The sequence below is a fragment of the Xenopus tropicalis genome, chromosome 5 (assembly GCF_000004195.4).
Source record: "Xenopus tropicalis strain Nigerian chromosome 5, UCB_Xtro_10.0, whole genome shotgun sequence".
Lineage (NCBI taxonomy): Eukaryota > Metazoa > Chordata > Amphibia > Anura > Pipidae > Xenopus > Xenopus tropicalis.
Genome location: NC_030681.2, coordinates 109,472,135 through 109,496,496, shown reverse-complemented (window position 1 = coordinate 109,496,496; position 24,362 = coordinate 109,472,135). Strand labels below are relative to the sequence as shown.

General features: G+C 38.1%; 1 protein-coding gene across 3 annotated transcripts in view; it reads right to left on the bottom strand.

Moving 5' to 3' along the window:
• Positions 1–23,708, bottom strand: part of tbl1xr1 (transducin (beta)-like 1 X-linked receptor 1) — an 80,227-nt gene extending 56,519 nt beyond the window's left edge. For 2 of the 3 annotated variants that reach the window (XM_018093915.2, XM_018093916.2), the window contains exon 1: positions 23,296–23,708. The gene's annotated coding sequence lies outside the window, so the exon portion shown is untranslated. The remainder of the gene's footprint in view (positions 1–23,295) is intronic. The other variant, XM_012963063.3, reaches the window with a different exon arrangement.
• Between the last annotated feature and the right edge of the window lie 654 nt (positions 23,709–24,362).

Sequence of the window (24,362 nt, the reverse complement as noted above, 5' to 3'; positions counted from 1 at the left end):
TCCCAGTAGCTATTGCTGACCCAAGAACAACTTTGAAAATTAACTAGAAGGTGTACCATGATATTTGTTATTATGCAACCTATATCAGTAGTGTCTTTATAGAGGCTTTTTTTATCAAAATATCCTGCTTATAAAACAGTTCATTGCAGTTACTGTGACTGAAGTGCAAGGAACAAAACAGAATAGGACCACCATCCAATGACCAGGCAGTGAGTACATGTATCCCTTTGCAAACTGTGTCCACATTTATTCTATTTCACTTGAATGGCATGTCCCATCTGCTTAATGCCTATAACAAAGTAAGTACCACTGTGTGACATTTACAAATAGGTACAAGTTTTGTATCCATGCTTTAGCTTTATTGCAGGAAACAACAAATGTGATGATAAGCAAAAGTCATAATTTTCTCAATTTCCAGGTGAACTGGACAACTATTGCTCTCGGAGAAGATGTGTTTTAAATATGCCAAAATATGTCTTCTGTCATGACATTTAGGGCCCAATATGGAAAGCATTACAAGGAAGTACAATAATTAATCCATCAGTGTGTTCTTGTTCAATTATTGGTAATTATCTGTGTGACCTGTGCCAACAAGAATCACGTTACATTTCTAAAATAATTTTGCAACCTATAATTTCTACTGCTTGTAAGGCCCATAAAATATCATAATTTAAATGGTATGAACGATCACGCTCTCTAATTAATGTGCTAACAGATAAAATCTAAAATGTGTCAATATATTTTTCCAGTTAAAAATTGACTTTGTCTCTCACTTGTGCAATTTATTTAAAACACAGATGACCTCCATTATATTATGCTTAGGTACTTTTATAGCTTGCTCAACAGGTTCTTCATTTTTTCTGTTGTGATCTGTGCATCCTTTATTTTGTAGTACTGTGAAATCTGTTGGCATATTAAAGTGACCATAAATGCTGCAATCTGCTCCTTTGTCGAGGTCACCAGACCAGTGGATCATATGCCCACCTATTCCGTATGGCCAACCAGTCGAATTAACACGGCAAGTATATGGGCCATTGGCCCGAGGAGAGCATCAACAAGCCGACAGAAAATCAAACCTGCCCGATTGAGATCTGCCCAATTTTAGGCCAAATATTGGTCGTGTAGGCCCTTTGGGGGTGCCCATACACGGCAGACAAGCTGCCGAATCAGTCTGAAGGACCTGAACCGGCAGCTGAAATCTGCCATGTAGGCCAAGTTCAAAAATGGAGATCAATCTAACATGTCTATCTTAAATGCTAGCAAATTTCAGCCACCCAAAAATGCACACTGATTGCTTGTAAGCCCACAACATGGTGATACAAGAAATAACAGGTACAATTGCAAATTTGCAAAGAAATAATATGAGTATTTATAGAAGCCCTAAGGTCAATAAATTGGAAGACTTAACTTCTTAACTTGTTTCTGCGTTAATATTTATGCATCTTGATGCAGGTCTTAAACATTTGCAATGCAATAAATGCTTAGTGAGCAGCGCTAATTTTACACAGCGCTTTACATTCCCCCTGTACTGTTTGTTTTAAAAGGGTTAACCCTAAGTGCCATCGGAGTTTCACGTTGTATTTGCACTGTTCTAGACTTTTAAAAAAATATTTTGTGCTCTCTTGCTCAGGGAGCAGAAGTGATGTCACATACAGCGTTCATGTGATGTCACTTTCGGTAGGGTGTAATATCACTTCCATTAGAGTATAAGGGCAATGTCACAAGCACCACATTGTGCACCCTAGCACCCCACCTTCCCAGCTCCGGTGCTGGATTTCTGCAGAAACTGTCTAGGCCTGGGGGATTTTTAATTTTCTTTCATTTTTTTAAAAAAAGAAAAACTATTATGTCGGCACCCAAGGGCTGCCCCCAAAACGACTGCACTAGACACAGGCCCTTGGGTGCCTACATATAAATACTGTCCTACGTTAGATGCCAGCAGACCAAATAGTTCAGCTAAGGGGAAGCTTGTAGTGTTGTTCTCTGCAAACACTATTGTCTACATTCTCTCTTTTTAAGACACATTTAGCTAAAACAAACTCACCTAAACCATTTTCAAGGCATTTTCCACAGCATTTTATGATCATGCTTAAAATAAAATGAATGGAATTGCTATTCTACTTATATTATGCTCCCTATTAAAATTATAGATACTGGTCCTGACAGTTCGGCCAATTTCCCATAATTAATTTTGACTTTTATGATAAACAATATACTTTTGTCTCATACATAACTTTAGCCTCATACATAATAAAATAAACTCATGGAAAAACTGCACAATAATCTTTGGAGACAACAAATCCAACCCCCAAACAACTGCTAATAACAAAAGCAATTAACACAGTCTATATGATGTATGGAGGAGCTGACACCCAACTGAAAAGCTAATACAACATATTTATCAGATAAAATATTGTTCAACAAATGGGAAAGTCATATATAAGGAATAGCAATATGGCCTGATAAAGCTCAGTTAGGTGTCCATAGCAATCAAAATAGAGATCCTCCATTAACCTGGAAACTAAACAACTCATTACTGACCCATAAGGATACTGTCATGCATTCTTAACCCAAGAATGTCTTAAATCAGATGTGTAATTCAGCCTCAAATCAAATTTTGCATTCCTATATAAGCCATAAATAAAGGGCCATCTACTTGCCAGCACAACAAATAAGAATCAGGCAAAGCTTTAACATCTCAACACCAAATTATTTGAAGAAGTGAATGAAAATAAAGTAGGTCCATTACAGGACCACTCAAAACATGGTGGTCATCTTATGGCAAAAATAATATAAAGAATATTTCCTATAGATTTTAATCAAACAAAGGTATCACTCAGATGCCAGTAGATGTTAAAGACTGCTAGCCTAGCCAGCAAACTGACAGGGGTCAGAGAACCGACAAGAATCCAATTCATGTAAAAAAATATGGCAAAGTACTAATCAACTAACTGAATATTGCCCAAAAATGTGTGAACTCTGCAATCTGAAGAATGATCCAAACATACAATACAAAGATACAATACTTTTAGCCAAGCTCTCTTCTTTGGCTTTTTGCGATATTTACAGACCTAATTACTAACCCTGTTTCCGAGCCAGATTTTTCAATTTGTACAATCATTGGCTGTCACTGTAGCACTAGAATTAACTACTCCTGTTAATGATTTTAGAATTGTAATTATACATTACAAACAAAAGGTTTTTGAAGGAGCCAAATACGCAGTATATGAAGCAAGTGGGAGCTTACCCCTTTATTGTGGGTACCTGTGAATCCTCCATTTTAGGAAGGATTGTTACCCCTGAAACACTGATGAACAGATGCTTTACTGACACTAGGAGCAGATTTATGAAAATGTGAGTTTAGAGCTTAATACATATAAACTCACCCATGTTCTATTCATTCCTATGGGATTTTTAGAAGTGTATTTATCAATGGGCGAACTCACCATTTGATAAATGTGCTTCTAAAAATCCCATAGGGATGAATAGAAGATGAGTTTTTATGTATTAAGTTCTAAACTCACATTTTGATAAATCTGCCCCTAGATGTGTAGGAAGACTTTGATAAGATCTTTTAACCCTAGTTTAGAGCTTTTATGATGACCAGCAGTTGTCAGTACCCCCTGTTTAATCCAACTAATGGTACCAGATAGGGTTGCTCTCTGTCAACACTTATTTTTATATTAGTAATGGAACCTCTCACTGTAGCTATCAGATTCAACAGATTGATTTCAGGTTTTACCATAGGAAAAAACAATTACAATAATTTCCCCCTTTGTGCATTATGTGATCCTTTCACAATCCATCCCAAGCTATTCAAAGTGTCTAGACAAAGTGCAGTATATTATTATAAAGTAACACCACAGTTAGAGACCCTGACCCCCACTCAGTAACAAAACTCAATATTAATTTGTCTGCCAGCAGTTGTTCATCTGTTATATGGTCATCAATGTAACAACCTTGACAGAGTCCTTGTATAATTATAACATTATCCAGTTATGAAAAGATGACTAAGGACTGGGTGTTCTTTGATATCTTATGGCTAGGCTATATTCATTTTTTTTAATCCATAATAGTTTCCTCTCAAAAACAATTTTTTTTAAATTCATTGGAAAATCCATGAAATATCACCTGTGAGACTTTAAGATTGTAGATGACAAAGTTTACTAAATGCATAACTAGCCAAGTCATTAAATACTGTACAATCAGACAACCAACCTAGTTGGACTAGAAAATGAACTTATCCACCGTACTCAGCTAACTCTACGCCAACCCAGTTATATATAGGGAAAATACAAATAAGCTAGTACCCTTTATGGAAGCTACTTTAATATCTTAGAACCAAATATGTACTTTAACATTACTAAACTTTCAGATATAATGACAAGCTAAGTTCTTTGGACATTTAACAATTTTAAGTTCAAATTCAATATCCCTAACTCTGAAATCTTTAACTGAAATGCCTCATGATGGGTCAATCTCTCTTTATCAGACACTTAAAGAAAAATGATTTACAAATTGATATCCCTACAAATGAATGGAAGTATTTTTGTCCATAAAAGTTAAAAGGAAACTATACTCCTGAACATTGCAGGTCTCTAAAAATATATCACATAATACACGTAAAACATACTTTACAAGTAGGATAATCTTGTATAGAAATTGCCATTTTAAATAGCAAGGCCACACATACTTGCTAGGTTATATCAGCCTATGAATAGACAGAGCTGTGTCTTTTACTCCCACACTTCTTCCTGTTACAATTTGACCTTGAATTATCTCCTGATGTTTATATCAGATAAGTTTCTTCGATAGATCACTTATTATGATTTACATTTCCTGTTGATTAAGTATTTGTTCTGAAGGTATAGTTTTCCTTTAAAGAAATATGGACACTAACAATGAAATCTTTTTTACATCTACTATAACATTGTTTTGCATGCTAATTATAATGTTGCCAAGTACTGCCTGATGCTTTTACTTTATCAGACACCCCATGTTTCTCTATGAGGGGGCGGCCATATTTGAGCAGCAGTAGCCCATTAGCATTAGAAGCTGTAACTGACAGGTTGAAAAGGGACAGTCAGGTTGGCAAAACAGTCAGGTTTAGGAACTTCCAGTAACAGTTACTTACTAAGGCAGACATATCAGCAAAAAAACTATCAACATGTCCTATAGGTAACTTAAATTAATGTACTTTAATATTATGAAGAGTGGTGATAACGTGTAGTTCATAAAAAGTTGCAACTAAATGATCTAAAATGTTTTCCTCTACAGTTACCAAATTACGTTAGGAAAATGCTGATTATATTTTTCAAAGAGAAAAACAGTCATCTCTGCATTTCTCCAGATGGCCAATTAATAACCAACCCACTACTACAAATAAACAGCAAATGCAAGTTACTGACTGCTGAAGCTGGGTAAACAGGCATCTACATTTATTTTAGAATAAAAACAGAAATGTAGTGTGGATTGTATTTTCAGGTTTTCCCCACATTTTCCCATTTATTCCATGCTTTTGATTTTGGGAAAGTATGGGATTGATAAAAATTTATATGGAAAAACAGTCAATATCAATGTGGTGAGACAGCTACAAATATTTAATTTATAACCAGGGTTGAGAGTATTGCTTATTATTGATTGGTGCTACTACAATACCAATGTTTTTAAATAAATGTAACTTTGAAAACATAAAAATGCTGCAAAAATAAACTTTTGCATTCATGCAAGGTAAGAATATATACCTTGTGTGGTGTTTTTCACATACAATATGTAGAAGAAGTATGGCCCCCCCACTCTGATCAAGGGCTTTATAGACTTCTTTGGATGCCACAATAGTGTTAATGTAATTCAGCCCTCAAAAATACAAATGAACAAATAAATGTCCCACTTTATAAAATATGCCCAGCACAAATTAAACATCACACTCTAGAGTTTCAACATACAAGAAGAGTTAGTATGGGGCGAGGAGTAAGTGGACAGCAAATTTATTAAGACATTACAATTATATTCCTGCCTTTTATTGTTGAAAGTCAAGCCAGCAGGTGTAACTGGGAACTCAGTCCACCTAACAGCAAGTGATTACGACTATGGGAATTCTTCTGATGACAGAATCTGAATGCAGCGGTGTGTTTGTTGGCTCAGTCACTTCATGCAACAGAAACTGCATGCTTCTTCAACCAAGTTTGTTTATGACAATAAACAGCACCAAATATTTAAGACAAGTGGCACAGGTACAATCACAGGTCCCCAATACGAAAATGAGGGGTGCTCCACACCCAATAATTAAATATAATTAAGAAATAGAACAGTGGTGTATTGTTGGGCACACTTATACCAACACCATGTCATTATTAAACCGGTTTGAAGTCCATTTATTGTGTCCTTTTATTTGGCAATACTCAAAATAGCCATATAATGAATTCACAAAATGTAAGTGTAATAATATCAACAAATATAAAATTCAAGGGGAGTCCCCCTTAATTAAAATGTACCATCCACATAAACAGCATAACTTAGAATACACTATATCACAAAACATCTTAAAGGAACAGTAACATCAAAAAATTAAAGTTTTGAAAGTAATTAAAATATAATGTGCTGTTGCTCTGCAAAAAACTGGTGTTTTTGCTACAGAAAAGCTACTATATAAATAAGCTGCTGTGTAGCCATGGGGGCAGCCATTCAAGCTGGAAAAAAGGAGAAAAGGCACAGGTTACATAGCAGATAACTAGTAGATAAGTTTACTAAGTTTACCTGTTATCTGCTAAGTAACCTGTGCCTTTTCTCCTTTGAATGGCTGCCCTCATGGCTACACAGCAGCTTACTTATACAAACTACAGTAGTCTTTCTGAGACAAACACACCAGTTGTAGCAATGCAGGGCAACAGTACATTATATTGTAATTACTTTTATAAACTTTCATTTTTTGGTATTACTGTTCCTTTAACAGGCTTATAAACTGAGCTATAGCACAACATGTTCACAACACTCCTCAGGGGTTCAAATAAGGCCTCCTCTAAACCCTTATATAGTTTTAAATTCCTTCCACACAAGTTGTGAGTTGTTGTATTTATATATAGTTTTGTATTTTAAATTAGTTAATATTGTTATTTGCATTTTGTGCATTCATTATAATGCACAAAATGAAAATAGTTTTTTTAATTTAAAGTCTACAATATATGGCTCATTTATGGTCGCAAGGGTATATACAGTCAAGTGCTGTTTCAATCACCATTGAAAGTGGTGCAAAGCACAACTATACAGAAGTGCAAAGAGAGCATTTTGACATAATTACTTTTAAAGGAGAAAGAAAGGTAAAGTCACTTGGGGGTGCCAAAATATTAGGCACCCCCAAGTGACTTTAATCGCTTACCCCGTACCCCGGGCTGGTGCCCCTGTACAGAGAAAACAGCACCAGGGGTAGCTGCAGCATTTCCTCCTTCCGGGTTCCCTGCGCGCGCATGCGCAGTAGAGTGAAAAGGTCGGCTTTTCACTCTACTGGGCATGCGCGCGCAGGGAGCCCGGAAGGATTAAACGCTGCAGCTACCCCTGGTGCTGTTTTCTCTGTACAGAGGTACGGGGTAAGGGATTAAAGTCACTTGGGGGTGCCTAATATTTTGGCACCCCCAAGTGACTTTACCTTTCTTTCTCCTTTAAAAGTAATTATGTCAAAATGCTCTCTTTGCACTTCTGTATAGTTGTGCTTTGCACCACTTTCAATGGTGATTGAAACAGCACTTGACTGTAGCTGCGAGCGCTTTCTTCTTCCGTGTTGGCGCGCTTGCGCATGGGCATTAGAGTGAAATAACAACAAAGTCGGCTTTTTACTCTAATGCGCATGCGCTGGGCCAGGGAATTCGGCGCAGAAGAAACATGGAAGAAGGAAGCACTTGCTACATGTACCCTGGGCTGGTGAGGTTTTCTCTTAACAGGGGCACCAGCCCGGGGTACAAGGTAAGCGATTTAAGTCACTTGGGGGTGCCAAACATTTTGCCACCCCCAAGTGACTTAGCTTTTTCTTTCTCCTTTATTGAAAGTGGTTTTATGTGCAACTCACTGCAGGAAAAGGTGTGAGAGCGCAAATGTGCTTGTGGACTTAAATGAGCCCTTATATCTTAAGAGTATAATAACTCTTTTTTAATGCATTCTAAACAGTATATACTTTCTTTCTTTGTATGTATTCTATTTTCATATTGCTATTTGGGTATGTGCATTGAATATTATTTATAATTAACAGCACTGAAAACCGTGGCAGTTTGCAAATTAGTACATATGCAAAAAAGAACGGTTTCAGTGCCAAAGCAAAGACAACTGTGTCTGGAAAGTGTACAATCTGTGAATGGTTAAGTCTGAGAGTTATACCTGCAGCTGATTACCCTGCAGTGAGCCTGTACATGCCTAAAAAAATCAATGCAATACTGATATGCAGATCCAGCATGTTAGATATGAGATGAATTGTGAACAACAGTCAACAACAGTTTTGCCGGCTATAGTGAGAATTAACCTTTTCAGAGATATGTAAAAGAGAGACTTAAAGAGAGGGCTTAATGCAGGAAAAGCAGTATGAGTAAGGGAGGTGGTGATGGAAATGGTGACTCTCAAAATCAAATGAGACACCTAGGAACTGATGAGGACACAAGTGAAGAGATATTGGATGGTGTCACAGAGTGAAAAGCTTTATAAGGAATTTTCTAAAGCTTGAAGGGGCAGGGGAACTACATCTGCAAGGTGTGTAGGTTCTCCCTGTGCTTGTGTCTGTTTTCTCTAGGTACTCCATTTTCCTCCAGCACTCCAAAAACATTAGGGGAGGTTAATTGGCTCCTGATAAAGCTGAAAATTGTGTTTGGCTGTGACAGAAACCTTAAACTACAAGCTCCACTGGGGCAGGGACTGCTAGAAATGTATAAATGGTAAAGAGTTGTAGAAGATGTATGCGTTATAGAAATAAAGAAAAATAATAATGGGAAGCTACAAAATTGACAGTAGTGAATGAGTAAGTTATCTTGAATAGCAGCAGCAGAATGCAAAATGAAAGGTATACTTGAGCCTATTTGCAGAGCCCAGAGAGAGAGAAAGGCACAGTATGATAAAGGTATGAAGTGTCAGGTTTTAGCAATGGAGCAAATGTGATTATAGAAGAAGGGAAGTGGTTGTGTTAAAGGAGACATATCCTATAAATATTATGAATGTACCAGGGAATTATACTCCTCTAGATATAGAAGGATTGTGCTTAAAAAAGTTGTGTTTCTGACTGATTTATTGAGAAATTCCCCCAAACCCCACTAGCCCCGCCCATCTGTGCCACTTCCTGCTGGCTGAATTCTCTGGATGAGCTGGGGAGCCGGCGGCCCTCCGTACCCTGCACTGTGGGATAGGAACCAATCAGCAGCTAGGCTGACCTGATAGGGAACTGAAGCCTGTCTTTGCTTGTTTGACTGCAGGGCTGTGATTGGCTCTCCCCCTCCTACTGTGCTTCTGGCAGGGACCGTTAGGACACGCCCACTCTCCATTTCAAACTCGGGCAGAGAAGAGATACGATCTATAGGGAGCTCCAATAAAGGGGCCATTGTTACAGATAGGGTTAATGTTTAGCCCAAAGGGAAACCAGCACCGGATATTCTTCATAATTGCCTACAAAATTACCTTTTTTTCCCATTTATCCAATATGTCTCCTTTAATAGAACAATTCAAATGATGAAGGAAGAATTAAATCTGAATTTAGTAAAGAGGTAGCATTTTTTAGAAATAGTGTGGCTAAACTTAATGACAAAACAGTTTAAAAAGGAAAGGAATACAGTGTACCTCAATACATAATATAATATAGTATTGTACTTAATATAAAAAATACATAAATTAGATTGTATAGCAATTTCACGAGGCCTGGAACTTTCAATATATACTTCAACTTTCTATAGACCTACTATTTATTGGAGATAGAGACCAAAGCTGAACTGCAGTGTATAGTGTAACCATTAACTATTCAATATACCTAATTGTCCTTTATTAAAGCAGCCTCATTCTAGTTATTGAATGTTATACACATGCAGATCAACTTTCTTATTGGCCATGCAATTTGATGCAAATTTGCAATGTGATGACATGAAACAACCATTATGCAGAGAATTCTGTAATCCATATTATCTCCTATCTTCAAATAACCTTTGTTCACTAGGCTTGTTCTCAATATAGACCAAGAGCAGAAATATAAACCCTAACCAGGATATAAAAAAGAGCATTTCTCAAATCAGATAAAACTAAAGTAAATGTGTGTGTATGTATGTACAGTATATTGATAACGGGTGAGTGCAGAGGACCTCTTGTTGTCCATATGAATAGCACACTTTCCCCCTTTTTTTGCTATAGTTTATCCAGAAGCAGTGGCCAGCTCCATGTTGTAGCTCCCACCCTTCCCAGCTACAGTCAGGTGATCCCAATGGAGCCAATAAAATGGCAGTCATTTGGGGATTTTAACCATAAAATCAAGCAAGTTGCAGGTAAAACTTAGTCCCTGTGTAAAATGTATAATGAAGCAGTAGAATCAGATGAAAGTGAGTGTAGGACTGGCCAGGCCAGGGATGACTTTGATGTAGTTGGCCAGCTTGAATATATTGCAATATATGGACAAACAATCCCTGTTTTGCTTAAAGGGGAGGTCAATTTCTTGTAGCTTAATGCACAGAATGTCTTAATGTCCTATTTATAATGATAATGGGTGAGTGCAGAGGACCTCTTGTCTCTGTATGAAAAACAGAATCAGTAAACAGAGCTGTATTCACTAAATAAAAATATTTTTTCCTTAAGTAGGAGTAGTTGGAAAATGTTCAGATTTACCAGGAATTCGGTTGTTTGAACAGGAACAAAGTTGTCATAAATTTCGTGGAGCTACCTTTTGCAGCAATAACAAAAATTCCAAAACATCCCACAGAATATTTCAGTGTAGTATTATTATTATTATTATTATTATTATTAACATTTAATTATAAAGCGCCAACATATTCCACAGCGCTGTACAGTAGCTGTACAGTAGGGACTGGGGTGTAAATACCTTTTCTAGGCACAATATATTCAGAATCAATCTGCTGTTTTCATTTGATTAAAGTGTAACTGAAATGAATATGTGCAGCAAATAAAACAATTACATCTAAATGAGGCATGACTTAAAAGAGATACAGATCCTTTCTGGTATTTGCTGGTTCTAAGGAAAAAAAAAACTCTCTCGTAAAGGAAAGTAAATTCCCAGTGCCGGCTCAGCACACGAGAAAGCTGTTCCTGCAGTTTTATTCTAAGGATACAGCAAAAATATTGGAAATGATTCTGAGAGGTACGGAATGATTCTGAAAAAAATGAAGACCATTCCGACCCAAACAGTTAAAAAATGTATATAGATTTTGCATAGTATCCTTGGGGTCAAGGCACAAGGGCATTTTGTAGATAGAAAACTGCAGGGATCATATTGCCTTATCCTACCAGCAGTTGTTTCCCATTTTAGTGAATGGAAAAACAGATGCCCCAAGGAACACATTATTTTCATTAAACAGATATCGCTTGGGAGCAGAGAAGTCAGCATTCCCGAGCAATAAGCACTTAATGGAAATGGTATGTGCCATATGCTGAGTGGAAGTGTGTTTTAACTGCCACAGTGCTTCCAGAGAGGACAGCATTGATACAAAAAATGACTGCTTATGCCTTCAGCTTTAAAGACAGGAAAACTGAATAAATAGTTATACAAAATAATCTCATATGGGACTGCCATAGCCATAGTGACCTTCTCAGTGAATAATATATTGCAGAGGACTTCCAGCTGAGAAATCCACCTTATTGTATCCAAACACCACAATGCTGTACAATTATTGGAGTGGGCGGATTATCATGATGTCATATAATGAAGTCTATGGAACTCTTGGGAAGACTGAGGGCAATAAAAATCTCCCGGGAGACTTCATCCTGTAGCAAGTGCTTTGGCCTTGAGCTTGAACTTTACTCGATACTACTGTTCCATTACTGATTAGGGCAAGGGCACATGGTGCGTTCACTGCCTTCCGCATCTACATACAGTGGTGTGAAAAACTATTTGCCCCCTTCCTGATTTCTTATTCTTTTGCATGTTTGTCACACAAAATGTTTCTGATCATCAAACACATTTAACTATTAGTCAAAGATAACACAAGTAAACACAAAATGCAGTTTTTAAATGAGGGTTTTTATTATTTAGGGAGAAAAAAAATCCAAACCTACATGGCCCTGTGTGAAAAAGTAATTGCCCCCTGAACCTAATAACTGGTTGGGCCACCCTTAGCAGCAATAACTGCAATCAAGCGTTTGCGATAACTTGCAACGAGTCTTTTACAGCGCTCTGGAGGAATTTTGGCCCACTCATCTTTGCAGAATTGTTGTAATTCAGCTTTATTTGAGGGTTTTCTAGCATGAACCGCCTTTTTAAGGTCATGCCACAACATCTCAATAGGATTCAGGTCAGGACTTTGACTAGGCCACTCCAAAGTCTTCATTTTGTTTTTCTTCAGCCATTCAGAGGTGGATTTGCTGGTGTGTTTTGGGTCATTGTCCTGCTGCAGCACCCAAGATCGCTTCAGCTTGAGTTGACGAACAGATGGCCGGACATTCTCCTTCAGGATTTTTTGGTAGACAGTAGAATTCATGGTTCCATCTATCACAGCAAGCCTTCCAGGTCCTGAAGCAGCAAAACAACCCCAGACCATCACACTACCACCACCATATTTTACTGTTGGTATGATGTTCTTTTTCTGAAATGCTGTGTTACTTTTATGCCAGATGTAACAGGACACGCACCTTCCAAAAAGTTCAACTTTTGTCTCGTCGGTCCACAAGGTATTTTCCCAAAAGTCTTGGCAATCATTGAGATGTTTTTTAGCAAAATTGAGACGAGCCATAATGTTCTTTTTGCTTAAAAGTGGTTTGCGCCTTGGAAATCTGCCATGCATGCCGTTTTTGCCCAGTCTCTTTCTTATGGTGGAGTCGTGAACACTGACCTTAATTGAGGCAAGTGAGGCCTGCAGTTCTTTAGATGTTGTCCTGGGGTCTTTTGTGGCCTCTCGGATGAGTTGTCTCTGCGCTCTTGGGGTAATTTTGGTCGGCCGGCCACTCCTGGGAAGGTTCACCACTGTTCCATGTTTTTGCCATTTGTGGATAATGGCTCTCACTGTGGTTCCCTGGAGTCCCAAAGCTTTAGAAATAGCTTTATAACCTTTACCAGACTGATAGATCTCAATTACTTTTGTTCTCATTTGTTCCTGAATTTCTTTGGATCTTGGCATGATGTCTAGCTTTTGAGGTGCTTTTGGTCTACTTCTCTGTGTCAGGTAGCTCCTATTTAAGTGATTTCTTGATTGAAACAGGTGTGGCAGTAATCAGGCCTGGGGGTGACTACAGAAATTGATATTGAAATTGAAAATTGAAATTGATAAACCACAGTTAAGTTATTTTTTAACAAGGGGGGCAATCACTTTTTCACACAGGGCCATGTAGATTTGGAGTTTTTTTTCTCCCTTAATAACGTAAACCTTCATTTAAAAACTGCATTTTGTGTTCAATTATGTTATCTTTGACTAATAGTTAACGGTTTCTGATGAGCAGAAACATTTAAGTGTGACAAACATGCAAAAGAATAAGAAATCAGGAAGGGGGCAAATAGTTTTTCACACCACTGTATATCTGCATTGAAAAGTACATCTTCCGTCTGAGTGCAGGTACACAGAGCGAAGCATAAGCTGAGATTAGCCTGAAAATGCCTGCTTTTGTGTTTTTGGGCTGATTGCTGCTCTGCTCCATGTAGCTAGAAAAAACTCCATGTGCCCTTACCCTAAGGGCAGCTAGATGCCTATCAAAACAAAAGTTCAGTTAGACTGGGCATTATGGTACTAGAATAGAGGCTGCAAAAGCAGCTTACATTTATCTTTTTTAGATACAGGAGTAGATTATTAAACTATTGGTGGACTCATGTACAAACACAAGCATTGACACTATTTGCCGAAGGTATTTGGGCTCATATATGCTCCTTGCATGGATGCTAGGGAACCCTGGAACCATCTCCAGGTGGATGGGGCAGTTAATTCCAAGATTTCTTCACTGGGTTGCGCCAATAGTATGCACTACAACTAGTTCAGTTTATCAGATGAGACACTACTTTGCACCTCTAGTGGTGTTGAAACTCCAACCTTGATGCCTTCAGATCTGGGTGTGTCTTAGCCATGCCAATCTGCCATGCCCCCCCCATACCCTGACCATACACCCCTTAGTCAATTTGAGCCCAAAAGTAGAATCTTGCACTTTGCAAAGGCATCATAATTGATGCACATGAACCAAGCATAGCTGTCAGACTAGCTCTTGCAATACAATGTATTTAGTACTGCTCACTGACCGATTCTGTTCCTTTTTCTTCACATCCTCTTAATAGTGTATGTATTTGTTTATTTTGCAGTGTTGCTTGCTCTTTAAATCAATTTTATTGATCAATATGTGTAATGTAGCCATAGCTTTGTTTTTCTTTCCTTTCTACAGCATTCATTGCCCTGTATGTTTCTCTTATCCTGCTACAATTCATCTAATTCCTACTACTATATTTCTGTTGGAAATTCTGGCTTCTGGCATGTAATCATTAAGTGGCAGTTCATGTGTTGCAAACATTATAAAAAAATGTACGATAGAGACCCATTTCTTGTTCTTGATTTGTTATCTTCAAAATCAATGGAAATATTTTGCAGATTACTATGTTTCTGTATACAGTATATATATATATTAAAAAGTTATTTTTCCTTGTCATAATAAAACAGCACTTTGCACTTGATCCCAACTAAAATATAATTAACCTTTATTAGAGGCAAGACAACCTTGTTGGGTTTAATTATTATTTTAAAGCATAAGGTATGGAGATCCAAATTACAGAAAGATGCCTTATCTCGAAAAACCCCAGGTCCCGAGCATTCTGGATAACAGGGCGCCTTACCTGTGTGTATATATATTGTATATTGGCTTTTATAACATTTTCACATTTGTTTGGTGCAGTTCCACACTACATATATATTCAAATAACCCTGACAAAAGTCTCAACATATACTGTTTGTTTCCCTACTGTAGGTCCTTTGGCACTGGGTCTGGCTAGAATCACTGCAGTGTAAATGAGTACAGGCCATAGGGCAGGAGAGTAAGTACTGAGTCCTGTGGCACCATGGACTGTGTTTGTCACCACTCCTTAACTTGTGCTTTCAAAAGACGCCTACCTAATACTCCCCATCATGAATACAGCGCTGACTAACATAGGCAGCAGTATAGTGATGATGGTGGCCACAGGTCTCTGTGCTCTGAAATGAAGGGCAGGGTGTGAAATACAAAAAAAATGCAATTTGCCTCCTACCATCCAGTTCATAAATGAGCTCTTCTGTGTCACCACCATCAGTTGTCTTTACTTGCAGTTATTGCTAATGTGTGCCATGAGCATAATGATTTACATAATCTACAGTGGGAAAACTGTTTGGATTTTATTGTTATTGATTAGCAGTGTGCCTTCTCCTTACGCTTCTTGTTTCTCCAAGGCTAAAATCAACAATAAAAAAGCTTGGCCTTTGGTGTATTTTATGTATTGTCATTAGTTTGTTCCCTATATCACTGTTAACTTAAGGCAGCCGGGCCAGAAGCTGAACAGAGGAGCCACGCATGGTATTGCTGCTTCCCTGTTTCAATCATTCATTCCAAGCTCACAAACAGCTGGGATAAGCAGATATGAAAACGAGATGCAACTTCCTCATCTGCCAACGTATCATGCATGGGCTGACATGGTGCATTAGCAGATGAAGTGTTCTAACCTGCCCAAGTTCCAGCCCAATCAATTTCCATTGAACATGTATACTGGTTAGCACAGGTAGGTCAGCATTCACTCGCAGCTTATTGTATGAAGATGTGTTTCTTGCAGTGTAGCCCAGTAGCAGATCACTAAGCCACATTACTTGTGTTTCCTGAATTGCTACAACTACATACATTAGTTGATACATTTCGCATCAGCAGCTGTAGCTTCTACCCCTACTAAGTATGCTTTACATTAGTCTGAGATATCTCTAGCGTGGCTATGATGCAACTAGTTTATCAAGTATTATCAGAGACCCATCTTACAGTTTACATGAAATGTGAAAAGTGAAACTAATTGATTTTTAAGACTTGAATTAAAAAAAAGATTGAAAATAAAATCATTATTTCTGGTATGCTAATACTATATATTTGAGTGACTTCCCTTTTAATTAATGCACATTTGAATTTCAGAATGTTGCTTCTGCAGCTTCCTTTAACAGAAAGATTGCTATCAAACTGTAAAAACCCCATGAGCACTACATCTACATGGCAGCTGCCAAAGGGTCAGATGTCACTTGACACTTGTTGATCTTGCATAAGTAGTGCCTATTCAAACAAGGTGATCTCTGTACAGACTTTTCTCATTAGTACTCTTCAGACCTAAAAACATAACCAAGTCTACATAATGCAATGTTCTTCTTAATAACTCATTAAAACAAGGATCACCAGTGCCTTCAGTTTTATCATTCTTGCAAACATTCAGCTGTCTATCAGCAGCTTTGATAAAAGGTAATGTTGAATTTGGTACATTCTATTAATTTACAAGAAACATCCCCTTGCTTGCTTGTAAGGGCAATGCCACAGGAGGTGGACAAGTAAATAAATACTGACATCCAGCGCAGGTTCATTAAAATTGGCTGCTTTTCACAAAAATATACTTGTGTATACTCCACAAAACCCACAGGCTGCATAGGAACTAAAAAATGCTGATGGGAAAGTGTTTTGGCTATGAAAGTGAAAAGCGATTTGTCAACAAATTTGCAGTCAAGAAGATTCAGTAGCCCTGGGGACTAATCTGCTAACCAGCCTTACTTGTAATGAGTAAAACCTTTTCCACTGAGTGTTCCCACTGCAGCACATAATGGGAACTATTGCTATGTCCTCTTATAAATGGACTAATAACAGAAATGAAAAGGTAAAAAGAAAAATGCCTATATTTGATCACTAGTTCTAAGGTGCATGCACACTTGCTTAATGATTACCTATCTACATACATCTTCCCACAAGCTCTCACAACCCACAGTCTGTAGTAGCATACACCATGTTACCAAATGGAAACTTCTGAAGGAAGCATTATTAAAGGCAAGTAAAGTGTACAGTATATATCCTATGCTTGTTCACTAAGACTCAATACCAATAGCCTCTTAGAGGCAAAGAGGGATTTACACAAGTGCTTAGCATTACATATGTGTACCAGTCCCTGTATTGTCAGGAACTTTGACAAATTATGGACCATTCAAAAAAGTGCTAAGAAAAGTAGAGTTTTAAAGAAGCAGTAATATAAAAAAGTTAAAATATGTTCTGATCCCTGTTTATTTTCTGTGAAAACTAAACCACTTGTATTCTCAAAGCCTATCTGCAATTTGCAGCTAAAATGTACCTTTTTTGCCCTATTCAGCTAGAAAGTCACCTTAAGGTGGACATATTTGTAAAAGATCCACTCATTTGGGGTCCTCGCTAAATAAGCAAATGTATTCATGTATAGCCAGCCTAACAGTAAATTATATGTAATTGAATATAAAACGCTTTCATTTTTTTTGTTACTGTTTCTTCAAAAGTAAAAATGTAAAATACATAGAAAAGAGAACAGTAGCAGAATATGACTTAAAGCTGTCATTTATTGAATAAAACAACAGTGACTGTACCACAAGCTAGAAGCGGACCCAAACCCAGTCCCCCCAACCTGCATTTTTGGACCCACTACCTGCTTTATCCACAAGTAAAAGACACATATATTGCAACCTGGGGACTGTCCAACCCACACCCATTATGCATTACCTGCAGCTGGCAAAATCCCCACACTTGCTGCTAACCCAATAGTACTAGACCCTCTGTTGGATTCTGCCACAAACTTATTGAAACGTTTTGGTTTTGCCACACTGTTTTGTAACATTTAAATATGTCAACTTTGCAGAAACCTCTTAAGTCTTACCATTATTTAGCAAGTTAGGATTGTGTAACCCTGGTGGGAATGCCAGAAGGAAGGCATTTTGGTGAATTTAGTTGCTTGTGGTAGCAGAAATTCATCACAGGCGACTAATTTCCCCGTGGGACATTAGCCTAATAGAGATATAATTTTGGTATTAGTGTGCCCGACAATGCACCACTGTTCTATTTGTGATATGCCTCAACAATGTTAGCTAGTCTAAGTGATCATCTAAAGTTGGAGAGCATCCATCTTATTCAAACATAATTATTTTCAAGTTATATAGGTAAACATATAACAGCGATTTTCAGTGAGGTTTTCCTTACTTAATTCTTTTATTACTTGAGATTCAGCTAGCAAACAACCTGTAACAAAGGCATGACCTGGGGCTTATTTGCTGTCTAGCCACTGGCAAAAGGTAAATCTACTGTTATCAATTACTACAAAGGCAAATAAAATTATACACATATACAAAGCCATATCAAGTTGTTGCAAGCCATATCAATGGCATTTTGTTGCAATGAATAGCAGTATGGTTCCATGCTATTCCATTGGAATTAATAGCAGTGTGGTTCCACGCTACTCTGTTGGAATGAATAACAATGATATTGTTTTATGCCATTCCATTGAAATGAATATCTTTATGGTTCCATACCATTCTGTCACCTTGAACAGAAGTATGGTTCCATGCTATTCCATAGGAATGAACAGCAGTATGGTACCATACCATTCTGTTGCATTGAATAGAAGTATGGTTCCATGCCATTTCATAGGAATGAACAGCAGTATGGTTCTATACTATTCCGATGGAATGAATAGCAATATGGTTCCATACCATTTTGATAAATAAATAGAAGCATGGTTCCATGCTATTCCGCTAACAGTATGGTTCCATGCCATTTTGTTGGAATCAGTAATTGTTTGGTTCCATACCATTCTGTTGCTTTGAATACAAGTATGGTTCTATGCCATTCCGTTGGAATGAATTGCAGTATGATTCCATGCTGTTCCATTAAGGAATAGCATGAGAGCAAAATAATATGAATGAATGAATAAAAGTTTTAGGATTTAGCATTTCTGGTAGTGTTGTAATAATAAATTCCATGAATTATAATAAAACTCATTGTGTAAAACACTCACTATTTAAACTTTTATATCTATTCCAATCTACCTTCATGCTTTCATTTCATTTTTAGTTTGAACCAAATCTATTAAACCTGGCTCTACACATCTTTGAGACCAGATTTACATTAGAACATTATCAAACAGTTTTACAGCAAGACTTTTTTTTTAATAAACCAACAAGTAAATTACCACACAAGTTCCTTATACCAACTGCTGTGTGAAGCATAATGCTGCTTCTAATGCTGGCTACAGTTGGTATGAATTCCTAGACAGTGAAGGTCAGATGTCATGGGCCTGATGGCTTTGGACTTGTGTATGAAGTATGTGTATTTCCTGACTACAAATATGTATCAAACTGGGCCACCAGTTGAGCCAATTCTTTTAGTCTCTACACAATCATATAGTTCCATTCACCTTAAATAACTTGTACATTTTTAATCTAAAACAACGTTTTCAAATTTCCTATGAATCCACCCTCCTGTACACCACCGGAGTGTATATGGTTGCACTTACTGAAATGTCTTCCCAGTCAGTATGTAGCTTAGCTGTTTCTTTATATGCAAATGTTTGCATAGGCACTGCATTTTTCTTTAAGGAAACCTTTACTCCTGTACCCACTGAAGAATCTAAAAGCCATATTTAGAAGTTTTCCAAATGCTCTGTCTGCTGCAGTTGTTTGAAACTGAAGTCACAGCTGCTGCATGCAACTGCAGAGACCACCTACGCACCCTATTCATGCTAACCATAAACACCCATGACTAAATGCTCTCGGGTGCAAAATAAAGTAGCCATGTCCTAATCACATAGTTCTGAAGACATTTTTACATAAAATAAATGAACATAAAAAATCTGAAGTAATCTTGTTTTTTCTCTCTTTAAGTATAATTATTTAATCAAACACACAGTAAACAACAACAAAACAAAAAAAGCAAAATGGTAGTCCCATCTCTTATATAAATGCATTAGGGTAGGGGGATTCAGTAATATGTGCTACCATACTTTATTGTCTATGGAAAGAGGTAGACGTTGTTAATTGGCATAAGAACAGAGAATGGCACATATGGAACAATTAAAACATCATGTTATGTTGAGTGACAGCTCATGGGAAACTTTACTCTAATGGGTTCTGTCACCAATGAATTTGTTTTGGTGGGAGCAGTCTGCCTACACAACAGCTCTTAAATTATACCTTCTCTAAACTTTTGACTGATTAATACAGAACTAATAAAACAGTAATAATTTGGGGCATATCTGTTGATTGACTGAGGCTAGTGTTATGGGGAAATAAAGTTTTAGAGAACACTAAAGGAGCAAATGTGGGTTAGGAATGTATAATATATTCACTGGACAGGTAAGCATTTACTAGCAATGTCACACAGTCAGGCTGGAACAGAAGGGATTAATGTTTTTTTCTGAAAACACAAAATATATTTTACTGCTTAAATAATATGAGTAAATATGTTACAGAAAAACAAAATTAACAAATGTCCTATTAAAGTGATACTAAAATATTTCTTTCAATTGTGGGAATAGTGTCAGTGTCCCTAACAAACAACTGGGGCAGTGTTTTAAAAAAAAAATCATACCTAGTGCATCCTTGTATTTCCCAAGGTACAGCCAGGAGCATATAACCAATTGCCACCTTTGAAAATAAAATTCTCATTTATGTTATAGCCTTTAGGCAGTAGTACACAAGGCACTTTGATCACTCAAAATGCCACAGGTGGCCATGTGTCACCTCCCGGAATGAGTAGACCTCAGCCTGTGAATGATGCATTAAAGTACATAATGGTGGATTTGTGAGCCAAACCCATCTTGTTGCACTTTTCATTTCAGTTACAAAAAAATATCCACTAAGATGCCCGGCATTTTAGACAATGCTACCAAGATGGGGGTTACACTTTAATCAGGCACTGTGGGATATCATTTTGGGCTAGGAACAGGGGGTAAGTTTTGTTGCAGCGTGGAACTTTTTTTTACATCCCAACTGACTGCCATCCAACCCGCATCACTTTTGGGAACTAGAGAGGAAAATTCTTTGGGGGCCACAGCCCCCTTGGCCTTCTTAAAACTTATGACTTCAAGTCATATGGCACTTTTAAGGGTATCCTCTTCTTATGAAAAGGAGGGTGCCACTCCCTTGTGTAGCAATGACTTAGGGTAACTAGACACTGAATGATCTGCTTGTTTAGTGAGGCTGCCTTACAAGTGGATATTTGCAGATTTAGCCATCCATGTGATGAGCCAAGTTGGGCTGACCCAATCGTTTGGCCTTCAGGACAATAATAAAATCATAACAAAGGCATATGAAGACGCATTGGAAGATAACCTACTTTTGGAAGTTGTCACCTGAACTGGCTGATTTTCTTACCTACTCTATGGATATCTGGTTGATTCCCAACAAACATTAGTTGTGCAGACTGCCATTTTGGCACCATACAATGGGCAGTAAGCTGCAGACTCAATCTTGGCAGCTGATTCTGTATGTGCCTGTGTATGGCCACCTTTCCATTTAGGCTCTAGTGCCCAGAACCCATAGATGCACTGCATATGCACTTCACAAGGGAAAATGGAAAAGGATGGCATTAGCAGTTTCATCAGGATGGTGCATGTAGGGTGGCTAGCTGCCAGGAATGGCGCAGTGGCCTTATTTCATAAAACTAATTCAAATAAGTGGTGTATAATCTCTAGATGCCCACTGAGAGCATAACATGCTGTGAGTTCCAGTTGGAATTACAATAGTTTATTTCACAGAATCCATGATCCTTCCATATGATACATATAAAAAATGTTGCATTTTGTCTATTGCAACAAAAGCTATATAGCTTGATAGTAGGTAACTTTAGCGATATTTAAGCCTCTTGAAAAAAAAACAGACAAAATAATGTGAAGCAAAACACTGAAAACAGGAATCACAAATAAACAACTAATAATTACTACAATAATTATTTAAAGCTCCATATAATTTATGGGTGCATTATTAAAATAGCTGTTTTATCTGAAAATCTCTTTAAATCCATCACAGAACATGACGACCATGAAAAGTTACCCCAGACAAAAAAGTGCCAAGTCCATTGCAAGAAGCAGCCTCTCATAATGGTGGTTTGTGCCACCCTTCCCCCTCTTCTGCTCTACAATACTGTACATTTCCTTGTAATCAGACCTCACGTGCTTCCTGGAAGCAACATTAGACACATTTAGATACATCTGGACAAAGGGGGTAGTCCCCCTTTGGTGTGTGTGTTGTCTGTCTACATATATGTCATATAGACATATATGTCTCTTTCTCTCTCTATGTATATATACACACACCCACATCCATACACAGTGCATACTGATAGAAAACAGGAGTTTTAGTATGTATAATCTATGGTTACAGGTTATTTATTAAACAGGTTAAGCACACAAGTATAAATGCCCTTCCCCAGAATTAACCCTGACCTAGGAGCTCGCTATAAGATGATCTAAGGGGAGAGGGTCAACTGATTTTAAATTCTAAAGGGCCATGGAAAGAGTTAAATAAACATGTGGGGGGTAGGGCAGTTTCATCACCATTTATCCACCCCCAGTGTTTTAAGGTCCTCAGGAGCCGGAAATATTGCAAGATTGTAATGGTAAGAGTTAAGGTGTCTCAGGACTTCATGTACCCCTCCCCCCACACTCTTTCTGATAGTGAGCTCCTAGGTCAGGGATTCCCCTTCTCACAGTCTGGGCTCTGAAACACACCCATCACAAAGACATAACACAGTGTACAATGCCGGCTCTGTGCATGGAGAAACATTCATAAGCAAACACAATTAGTTTAAGAGAAGGAAATAATAATATACGTTACATATGCCCATCCCCCACCCTCTTCCAACAGAAACAACACTCCCCGCTAGGGAACAGGGATATCCAACCTGCACCCCCACCCCCAACTGTTGTTGACTACAACTCCCAGCAACCCCTGAAGCCCCCTAACAATAATAAATCAACTCTATAACACATATTTCATAGGTGTCCAGTTTTAAAGGGGCAATCTGACAACCCTGCTTACTATACACAAAATAACCCCACTACATGCCCCCTCCCCCACCCTGGGGGGGAGGGGTGAGGGTCACACGCCCCACTGCCCACCCAAGCCTCTGACAAAACAAGAGACCTACCTTGATTTTGTTGCAAAGATAAGCAGCTCCCTCCCCAAGCAGATACACAGCTCCAAAGCCTGGTAATATGCAGTTATTACCCTGGTGAAAAAAGGGGTGGGGGTGGGGGTGCAGAGCTGGGGAGAGGAGGGGGGTAAATCCAAGAGATATATGATGGGGGGAGGGGGCAATTGCAAGTGATTAGATTGGAGAGGAATTGAGGCAGAATGTAAAAAGCTGTTACTAAGAGAAAGAGCCAAACGTTTCAGTGCAGCCAACGGCTCTTAGACACTCAACACTCAGGAGGTGACCAGCAAGGCAAAAGTGGGGTAGGCCAGCAGCAGTCACTGCTGCACACAGCAACACAAACCCAGCCAAGAGCTGGGGAGCCACAGCAGTCTCATATTCCAAAGGGAAAACAAGCACACCAGGGCTGAGCATTTATCCGCTGCCTGCTTGGGAAAAAGGATGAAGCAGGGATAGCTCCCTCTCTGTCACTGTCCTACAGTGCAGAGAAGCAAAATAAGCCTTGGCTCACCTGACAGGCATGGGGTGGGGGGAGGGGATGTCTGTGTATGTGTGATTCTCAGGCAAGCTTGCATCTGTTTGCCTCCCTGCATCCTCTTTGAATAAGTATTATTCAGGGAATCTCATCAGATGAATTTGCTCTGTCTAATTTGGCCTGCAGAGCTTGAAATTCAAATTAAAATGGACATTTATTATTATTAATATTATTGCATAACATATGTTTATAAAGCACCAACAATACAATAGAAGGGTGTATACATCACACATATAAATTACTCAGAATACTCAATAGAGCGTTCCCCGCCCTACACTATTTTTTTGCTTAGCGAAAGGAATAATTCTAAGCAACTTGCCCAATATACATTAATTAAGTATGTTCGATGGTTTTAAAGTTATTTTTAAATGTAATTGCTTTAAGGAAGCAGAATCCGTCTGGCTGTTTATATTCTATAAATTCCTGGCTCTGAGTCCTGAAACAATGTAACAGAAGCCAACTGATTAACAGACCTGGAAGAAAACTGACTTTGGCCACATTGTTTCAAAAAGTCACAGATAAAGAA